Source organism: Hordeum vulgare, chromosome 4H, assembly GCF_904849725.1.
Source record: "Hordeum vulgare subsp. vulgare chromosome 4H, MorexV3_pseudomolecules_assembly, whole genome shotgun sequence".
In the NCBI taxonomy this organism is placed as follows: Eukaryota; Viridiplantae; Streptophyta; class Magnoliopsida; order Poales; family Poaceae; genus Hordeum; species Hordeum vulgare.
Genome location: NC_058521.1, coordinates 179,982,076 through 179,993,132, shown reverse-complemented (window position 1 = coordinate 179,993,132; position 11,057 = coordinate 179,982,076).

The following is an 11,057-nucleotide window of genomic DNA, read 5'->3' as shown; positions in this document are numbered from 1 at the left end:
GTTCAACCACCTGATTGGAACCCACCCTTTGAAATCGCGTGTGATGCTAGTGATTATGCTGTTGGTGCTGTTCTAGGGCAAAGAGTAGACAAGAAATTGAATGTTATTCATTATACTAGCAAGACCCTAGATACCGCTCAAAGAAATTATGCTACTACCGAAAAGGATTTTTTAGCATTTGTGTTTACATGTGATAAGTTTAGACCTTACATTGTTGATTTTAAAGTAACTATTCACACCGATCATGCTCCTATTAAATACCTTATGGAAAATAAAGATGCTAAACCTACACTTATCACATGGGTGCTATTAGTCCAAGAATTTTACGTGCATATCATTGATAGGAAAGGAGCTGAAAACCCTATAATAGATAACTTGTCCAGGATGGAAGATGTTCTTGATGACCCACTGCCTATTGATGATAATTTTCCTGATGAGCAACTTGGTGCTATAAATACTTCACACAGTACTCCTTGGTATGCGGATTATGATAATTACATTGTTGCTAAATATATTCCGGATAGCTTCACCTATCAACAAAATAAAAAATAATTCTTCTATGATTTATGCCACTACTTTTGGGATGACCCACATATTTGTAAAGAAGGACTAGATCGTGTTTTTAGACATTGTATACCTGAGCATGAACAAGAACGTACCCTAAGGAAGTGTCATTCCGAGGCCTACGGAGGACACCATGCCGGTGACAGAACTGCACACACCGTATTGCAATCCGATTTCTATTGGCCCACTCTTTTTAAAGATGCTCGTAAGTATGTCCTTTCTTGCGATGAATGCCAAAGAGTTGGTAATATTGGTAAACATCAGGAAATGCTTATGAACTATTCACTTGCTATTGAACTGTTTGATGTCTCGGGCGTTCATTTTATGAGACCTTTTCCTTCCTCCAATGGGTATACTCATATTTTAGTTGTTTTTGATTACGTTAATAAATGGGTAGAAGCTATTCCAACTAGTAGTGCTGATCATAACACCTGTATTAAAATGCTTAAAGACATCATCTTCCTGAGGTTTGGAGTCCCTAGATATTTAATGACCGATGGTGGTTCACATTTTATTCATGGCGCTTTCCGTAACCTACTAGCTAAATATGATGTTAACCATAGAATTGCTTCACCCTATCATCCTTAGCCTAGTGGCCAAGTTGAATTGAGCAACCGAGTAATAAAACTAATATTGCAAAAGACTGTCAATAGGTCTAGGAAGAATTGGTCTAAGAAACTTGATGATGCTTTATGGGCTTATAGAACTGCTTATAAAAATCCCATGGGATGTCTCCTTATAAAATGGTCTATGGAAAAGCTTGTCATTTACGTGTTGAGTTAGAACATAAAGCTTATTGGGCAATTAAAGAACTTAACTATGACTTTAAACTTGCTAGTGAAAAGAGGTTATTTGACATTAGCTCACTAGATGAATGGAGGACACAAGCCTATGAAAATGCCAAGTTATTTAAAGAAAAGGTTAACAGATGGCATGATAAGAGAATCCAAAAATGAGAATTCAATGTAGGAGATCAAGTGCTTTTGTACAACTCCCGTTTTAGTTTTTTTGCACGTAAAATCCTCTCCAAATGGGAAGGCCCATATGTTGTCAAGGAGGTCTGTCGCTCTGGTGTTATAAAGATGAATAACTTCGAAGGCAAAAATGAGAGAGTGATATATGGGAAAAGGATTAAGAATTACATCTAAGATACGCCCATTAATGTTGAAACTAACATTGTCCAAATATAACACCGGAGGAACACATAAGAGAGACCTTCTAGAACGCTCCAGAAACATGAAAAGGGACTAGGTACGTGATACAATAAGAAAATGGACTCCAAAAGTTCCAAAAAAATATGTCTCTCAGTTTTGGTATTTTAGAAAAATTACAAAAATAAAAAGGAGCCAGGGGAACCCACGAGGGGTCCACAACGCAACAGGGCGCGACCACCCCATGGGCGTGCCTTGATGCCTTGTGGGCACCTCGTGTGCCTCCTATACTCCGTTTTCTTCCCGACCACATATTCTTACCTGTAAAAAAATCACTATATATACTCTCGACTATTTTGACCACCGCATCATGAGATTTTCTTATGTTCTTGTTTTGGCCTATTTTTCTGACAGATCTAGATCGCCATGACAACACCAAGCTCCTCCAAGGACAAGTTCTTCAAGAAGGTCATCAACCCATACCTCCCGGAGGTGAGGATACACCCTGAAGCCATTGAAATGCATGAGGGGGTGCTTCACATCCGCGACGTCCAAGTACCAAAGAAGGAGGGAAGCGAGAAGGCCGGGCTTGCGGCGGTGGGGCAGGAGATCTTCAAGTGCCAAGGGATGGTTGAACATGGTTTGAGTGATAACCACTCTATGACCACAAACTTCATCCAAGAGAACAAGATGGACACTAAGAACGTGGGAGCAGTTCTCTTCAAGCTTCAGGAGCGGATCAAGCATCTCCAAGCCCAAATCTTTGACCTCAAAAGCCAAAATTGTGAGTAAAGTTGACGTTTAATAGGTTGAGCATCGCTGCTGATTTCAGGGTCCCACAACCAAGGTTTTCTTGCTATGATGGTGACCAATGCCTTGGAAGGCGGAAGACCAACCTGCCGCATCATCACCATCATCACCCGAGAGGGACGCGTGAGTATATGGGTATGGGCACCACCCTTAGCTTGTTCCAAGCTTGGGGGAGGTGTCTGGGTATCGTATCACCATCACTTCCATCATTACCATCTATCTTAGCTCGATCCTTAGTTGTTACGTGATTTAGAGAAATAAATTTCAGATTTTCTTTGCTTAGAATTTTTTGCTTTGACTTCCATCTATCCTTCTAATCGAGCATGAGAGTTATATAATAAATATTAGTTGAGTTTGTGTGCTTTACTTGTGTGCACCCATCATCATAGCATGGCAATAAAAAGAAATATAAATATCATATGCTCATCTCATGAAAAGTAATGACATCACACAAAAGGGTATAAGTGATAAAAGTTGTTGATAGTAAATAAACATAGTATTAGTCATTGATGTAATTAAGAAAGATTATGATAGAGGAGAGAAGACTCACATATAAATACACTATCTTGGACATCTTTCATGATTGTGACCCCCACCAAATATTATATAATGATCAAGTGTTTATATTGGACATGGAAGACAACATAATGGTTATGGTAGTTTACATTCACATAGAAGTTACATGGTTAGATCCTTTAACATGTGGTGCTTACTTTATATCTTTTCTAGCCCAAAAAATCTGCACTAATTAGAGATACTACATGTGCATCCATAACCCTGAAACCCAGTATCTTGCCATGAGAGTACACCATACCTACCTATGGATTGAGTAAGATCCCTCAAGTAAGTTGTGATCGGTTCATCGAGCAACAAAAATTCCTCCTAAAACTAGTGTGATCTTTTATTGTAAGGGACAATAAGCTTTGTACAATCTTGTGATGGTAAAGAAATAAAAGCGACATACTGCATAATAAAGCTTGCTATCATAAGGGGCAATATAAAGTTACGTTCCTTTGCATTAAGAGTTTGCACATCCAACAACTTAAAAGCGCATGAAAACCTCCGCTTCCCTCTGTGAAGGGTCTATCTTTTATCTTCAGGAGTTCAATCCCGTGTCTGAGTCAATAAAGTTTCTTCCTCTTCCTACTTATTAATTCTATAGTGGAAAGCACCACGTGTTGAAGAAAGATTAAGACTTATATATCCAAGTGGATGTAGATAATCATGATTTATTATTTTTGACATTATCATTGAGGTAATTAAGTTGGGTGGAAAATCATTTAAGCCCCTATCTTCCTATGTGTCCTATGGAAACATTAGCTCAAAAAATATGCCTTGAGCGTGATCAATATAGAAGATTAAATGATAGTTGAGTATGTGACCTTGCTAAAAATAAAGCTCTTACATAGACTCTCCTCTAAAATATGATGAATTATAGTTGTCCCAATGACTGAGAACATAATGTGTTGATTGTCAATAAAATATATGCTTATTACCCTAATAGTTGTGAATGGATTGTTACTTGTTTATGAGGAGCTATATGATAAAATACTTGATGCTATGCTAATATTCATGATTCTCTCATGTTCGTATTCTGTTTTTACCGACACCTCTCTCTCAAGTCATGTGGTCATTATTTTCGAGCTCGGCTTTCACTTGAGGACAAGCAAGGTCTAAGCTTGGGGGAGCTGATAAGTCCATTTTGCATCATGAATTACTATTGGTATTTGTGTTATTCCTATCATTATCCCTTATTATCATACAATTCTTATGTTCTTTCACTCTGAATATGCAAGGTACATCATTAAGAGGGATATATTTGGAAACTGGAATACTGGACTGGGAAACCGAGAAAAAGGCAGAAAAATCAAGTTTCTCCAAATGACCTGAAACATTACGAAGAATTTTTCCGGAATATTTGAATTACTGGTCCAGAAATAAATGAGAGGGGGCCACCTACTATATACAAGGCAACGGGGCGCGCCCTAATGCCCTGTGGGCCCCCTACTGGCCCTCTGGCGACCATCTTCTCCTATATGACATGTTTTGACCTACAAAAAATCATAACTTATCTTTCAGGACGAAGTGCCACCATCTCGAGGTGGAAACCTGGGCATAGTCCCTGTTGCTCTCCAGCATAGAGATTGTGCGAGCGAACCTTCCCTCTGGGAGGGGGAAATCGAAGCCATCGTCATCACCAATGCTCCCTCCTTTGTTGGATGACCAATATTCATCAACATCTTCACCAACACGATCTCACCTCCAACCCTAGTTCATCTCTTGTATCCAATCTTTGTCTCAAAACCGTAGATTGGTACCTATGGGTTACTAGTTGTGTTGATTACATCTTGTAGTTGATGCTTCTTGGATTACTTTGTGGAAGATATTATGTTCAGATCCTTAATTATTATTATTACATCTATGATCTTGAACATGTTGATGAGGTGTGAGTAGTAACTATTGTTCCTGAGGAGATGGGAGAAGTATTGTTATAAGTAACCATATAAAGTTGGTATTCGTTCAATATTTTTGTGATATGTATGTTGTTACTTCTCTTAGTGGTGTCATGTGAACGTTGACTACATGACACTTAACCATGTTATGGGCCTAAGGGAAGTCATTGTGGAGTAACAAGTAGATGATGGGTTGCGAAAGTGATAGAAGCTTAAACCTGAGTTTATGCGCTGCTTCATGAGGGGCTAATTTGGATCCACACGTTTAATGCTATGGTTAGATTTATGTTAATTCTTCTTTCATAGTTGCGGATGCTTGCGAGAGAGGGTAATCATAAGTTGTTTGTTTGTTCAAGTAAGAATAACACCTTAGCACCGGTCCACCCTTATATCAAATTATCAAAGTAGCGAACGGGAATCAATTCAATATGATGAACACGACTAGACAGAAATTCCCATGTGTCATTGGGAGAGCTTGCTTTATATAAGAGTACTTTTAGTCCTATCCTTTGTTATAAAAAGGATTGGGCTACCTTGCTGCACCTTTGTTACTATTGTTATTTGTCACTTGTTACGAATTATCTTGCTACAAAACTATCTATCAATCTTACTTCTAGCACTTGCAGAGAATATCTTGCGGAAAACTGCTTATCATTTTCTTCTGCTCCTTGTTGGGTTCGACACTCTTACTTATCGAAAGGACTACGGTTGATCCCCTATACTTGTGGGTCATCACCGCAGGAGGATAACCTTCCTGGGCCGACATCGTCATGCTCTATGTTGATACTGACTGCCTTGGATAGATCGAGAACTTTGGTCCAGACCAGACCATCAGGTTTGGAAACATGGAGTATGTTTTGGATGCCCGCGGTGAACTCACATTCTCAGAATGACTTTCAGACCAGTCCAAGGACCCCGTCGATGACGACGCCAATGTGCCGATGTCATATTCGATCTTTTATCTGTATTATGGCGAGGAGGACTCACTGGATCTAGCTTTGAGCTCGGTGCTGAACATTATCGATCTAGTTCGGACGTCAATTTGTATGGCAACACAACTGAGGGTGTATCATATGGAACTCCTACCAAGCTTCAGTTAAGCCCAACCTTATGTCAGGATATGGGCGAGGCCGATAAGGCACTCCTAAATGAGATGTTAGATCAAATTCCTCTCAAGATGTTTAAACAAATTCCGAGCCTCACTATCTCAAATGATCGGCCAGAGTGTATGATTAGATCTAGAATACACATGGAGAAGCATGAATTTTTAACCCACCCTTCACCCACCTAGTCCCTACCGTCCAAGACCTAACCAAAGTTCTAACATATGTACCCGACTAAGATGCCGACATGGATGACCACATTGATAAGATGTCGGACACTCAATCAATGCCATCAACCACTAACACCGGCAAGTGGGTATCTACCTCCACAAATGACATGTACATGGTTGATACCCCTAAAGATGGAGGAGGCATAAAAAAACATAAGCGTCAAAGGACAGGCCACCATAATGGATGCAATGGTAATGGCAAGGGGAACAACGGTGCCCTTGGAAACGGTGACACCACCCATCACCGACAGTGAAACTCGCGCCAGCAAAAACAACAATGGTGATGATCCGATTAATGGGAACACTAACGATCCCAAGGACGTTAACTACTATATAGAGTCTGAGTAAGGTAGAAGCCTTGGCCCTGATGAGTTTGATGTTCGAGGAGCCTCTAGAGGCACCTCAGCTCGAAACATTCTGCAAGCGACTGATCAGTATGACCATAAGCATTAAGAAAAAATCCTAGCGGCTGAAATACGAACAAGACGAGTCTAATGAAAGATGGGTTGAACTCCTCAGGTACGAACATGATCTTAAGGACAACCTTACCAAAACCTAGGCTAATATATTTTACCCTCGAAGAAATTTGCTTCCAGAGTTTGACAAGGAGGGTGATGACAACGTTTTATGTAAACACGAATGGGACAAACAACCCGACCACCCACCTCGGGTCCAAGATCGGCCAGCCAACGAAAACAAGAGCATTTTCGAAGCTCCTCGGCACCAAGGCGGACAAAACACACCAGGACCCTATAAGAAATACGATCCAAGGGAGAGACTACCTTTAAGGATTGCATGCCCACCAAAGTCTATTTACAAATCTAGGGAACACCCATGCCCACCTATTAGACACGTGATCGAGACATGTCCGAGACGTCACCATGTACGATGTATGTCATGCTACTTACAAGATCTAAGGATAATCCCACCCCATGTGCTTTACAAATGAGGTGATGCAACACCAGTTCCTAGAAGGTTTAAACCCATAAACATTGAGTAATATGACTGCACAACATACCCCGTCATATGGATTGAGAATTTCCTCATGCACATACACATGGATGCTACTTGTAAACTATGCTGGGATTTTCGGTGAAGAGGAGAGGAGATGCATCTCAACGGAGATAAGTATTTCCCTTAGTGAGAACGAATGTTCTCGAACCAATAGGAGAATAACACAAACCTTCTTTAGTAGCACCTACACACACAGAATCCAACACTTGCACCCAACACGGGCAAGAGGGTTGTCAAGCCCCTTGAACTCATTACTTGCAAGGATTAAATACTGGTAGATAGATAAAATAAATATAGAAGTCAATAACAAAAAAAAATTACAGCAATATTTTTGTAGTTTTTGCAATATAATTTGGGTAGACATGGGGCCCATAGTTTTTGCTAGGGGCTTCTCTCTTGAACATAGCATATGGTGGGTAAACAAATTACTACTAGACAATTGATAGAATAGTGCATATTTATGGCATCTTATTCAAGGCAATGATCATGTATATAGGCATCACATCCATAAACAAGTAGACCGCTCCTGCCTCCATCTACTACTATTACTCCACTCATCGACCGCTATCTAGCATGTATGTAGAGTATTAAATATGAAACAAATTAATGCTTGGAGCAAGATGCCATGATGTAGACAAAGTAAACTCAAGCAATATGAATAAACCCCATCATTTTATCCTTAATGGAAGCAATACAATACATGTCATGTACCTCTCTATCCCTGGATTGAGCAACGCAAGATTGAACCCATCACAATGCACCACTCCCATTAAAGGTAAATCAATCCAGTTGGCCAAACCAAAAAAATAGATCGGAGAGAAATAAGAAGCTATAACGATCATGCATAACAGAATTCATAGAAGACTCATTATATATTCATGAATAATATGTTCATAAACCCACAATTCCTCGGATCCCAAAGAACACACCGCAAAGGAGATTACACCGAATAGATCATATCGGGAATGGATGTGAACTTTGTATTGAAGATCAACGAGAGAGAAGAAGCCATCTAGGTACTAGCTATGGACACGTACACTACGGGAATTAAGAAATTTGATTTCAGGCGCTAGCAGACGGCAAAGGCCCGTATATAGACGACAAAGATTTTGCCGTCATCTAGAAGATAGCAAAGCTTGATGGCATACTATGAATGGGCAATTAGATACTTTGCCGTCAGCTTTCCGTTGGACGGACAACAAAGATTTTTCTATTAGTGTAATCTCTTTGCCATCCACAAATTAGGAAAGCCACCAGAAAAAAGAAACTGACGGAACCGGGTACCAAACAGAAGGAGTTAGTTTCTTTGCCGTCAGCCTTCATGTGCACTAGACGGAAAAGAATGAGGTATTTTTTTTAAATAGGGACACGGTATAACAGCCATGGCGTCGTTTATCTCTATTCATTCATCTCTCGTGTCGTGTTCGAGTTCGTCACAACATCAAGTCCAACCGAACGGAGTAGACATTGTCCACCCTACCGCCTCTGACTAGTAGCAGATGGGGGATGGCCGTTGGAGGGTCATCTGGGTGACGACCGCATCGGGATACTGTTGAGGAACGTAGCATAAATTCAAAATTTTTCCTACGCATATTCAGATCTTCCTATGGAGAGACCAACAATGAGAGACGGGTGAGAGCATCTTCATACCTTTGAAGATCGCTAAGCGGAAGCGTTGCTAGAACACGGTTGATGGAGTCGTACTCGCGGCGATTCAGATCGCGGTGCGATTCCGATCTAGTGTCGAACCACGGCACCTCCGCGTTCAACACATGTGCAGCCCGGTGACGTCTCCCGCACCTTGATCCAGCAAGGAGGAGGGAGAGGTTGGGGAAGAACTCCGGCAGCACGACGGCATGGTGTCGATGGAGAGACGAGGTCTCCCAACAGGGCTTCGCCAAGCACCGGCAGAGAGGAGGAGAAAGAAGAGCAGGGCTGTGCCGAGGGAGAGGGAAAACTGTGTGCAAAACAGCCTCGAAACCCGCACTATATATAGGAGGAGGGGAGGGGAGGGGGGTGCCACCCCTAGGGTTCCCACCCTAGGTGGTGCGGCAGCCCCCAGATGGGAGGTGCGGCAGCCACGACAGGGGGAGGGGGTGGCGCACCCCTAGGTGGGCCTTAGGCCCACCAGCGCCTAGGATTCCCCCCCTCTCCACCTCCCGCGCCTTGGGCTGAGTGTGGGGGGCGCACCAGCCCACCTAGGGGCTGGTTCCCTACCGCACATGGCCCATCTAGCCTCCCGGGGTCGTTGCCCCCTTCCGGTGGACCCCCGGGTCCACCTCTGGTGGTCCCGGTGGTACAGATACGTTACTGGTGATGCCCGAAACACTTCCGGTGTCCAAGACCATCCGTCCTATATATCAATCTTTACCTCCGGACCATTCCAGAGCTCCTCGTGACGTCTGGGATCTCATCTCGGACTCCGAACAACTTTCGATAACCTCGTATAACAATTCCCTATAACCCTAGCGTCATCAAACCTTAATTGTGTAGACCCTACGGGTCCGGAAGACAGGCACACATGACCGAGACACCTCTCCGACCAATAACCATCAGCGGGGTCTGGATACCCATGGTGGCTCCCACTTGCTCCACGATGATCTCATTGGATGAACCACAATGTGAAGGATTCAATCAATCCCGTATACAATTTCCTTTGTCTGTCGGTATAGAACTGGCCCGAGATTCGATCGTCGGTATACCTATACCTTGTTCAATCTCATTACTGGTAAGTCTCTTTACTCGATCCGTAGCACGTCATCGTGTGACTAACTCCTTTAGTCACATTGAGCTCATGATGATGTTCTACCGAGTGGGCCCAGAGATACCTCTCCGTCACACGGATTGACAAATCCCGATCTCGATTCGTACCAACCCAACAGACACTTTCAGAGGTACCCGTAGTGCACCTTTATAGTCACCTAGTTACGTTGTGACGTTTGATATACCCAAGGCACTCCTACGGTGTCCGGGAGTTGCAGAATCTCACGGTCGAAGGAAAGACACTTGACATTAGAAAAGCTTTAGCACACGAACAATACGATCTAGTGCTACGCTTAGGATTGGGTCTTGTCCATCACATCATTCTCCCAATGATGTGATCCCGTTATCAATGACATCTAATGCCCATGATCAGGAAACCATGATCATCTATTGATCAACGAGCTAGCCAACTAGAGGCTTGCTAGGGACACATTGTGATCTATTTATTCACACATGTATTACTGTTTCCTATTAATACAATTATAGTATGAACAATAGACGATTATCATGAATAAGGAAATATGATAATAACCATTTTATTATTGCCTCTAGGGCATATTTCCAACAGTCTCCCACTTGCACTAGAGTCAATAATCTAGTTACATTGTGATGTATCGAACACCCATAACATTATGGTGTTGATCATGTTTCGCTCGTGGAAGAGGTTTAGTCAACGGGTCTGCAACATTCAGATCCGTGTGTACTTTACAAATCTCTATCACTCCACTCTGGACATGGTCGTGGATGGAGTTGTAGTGGCGTTTGATGTGCTTCGTCTTCCGGTGAAACCTGGGTCCTTGGCTATGGCAATGGCCCCAGTGTTATCACAGAAGAGTGTCATTGGACCCGACGCGCTTGGAACCACTCCAAGGTTGGTGATGAGCTCCTTCATCCAAATTCCTTCATGAGCCGCTTCTGAAGCAGCTATGTACCCCGCTTCACATGTAGATGCTGCCATGACTTCTTGCT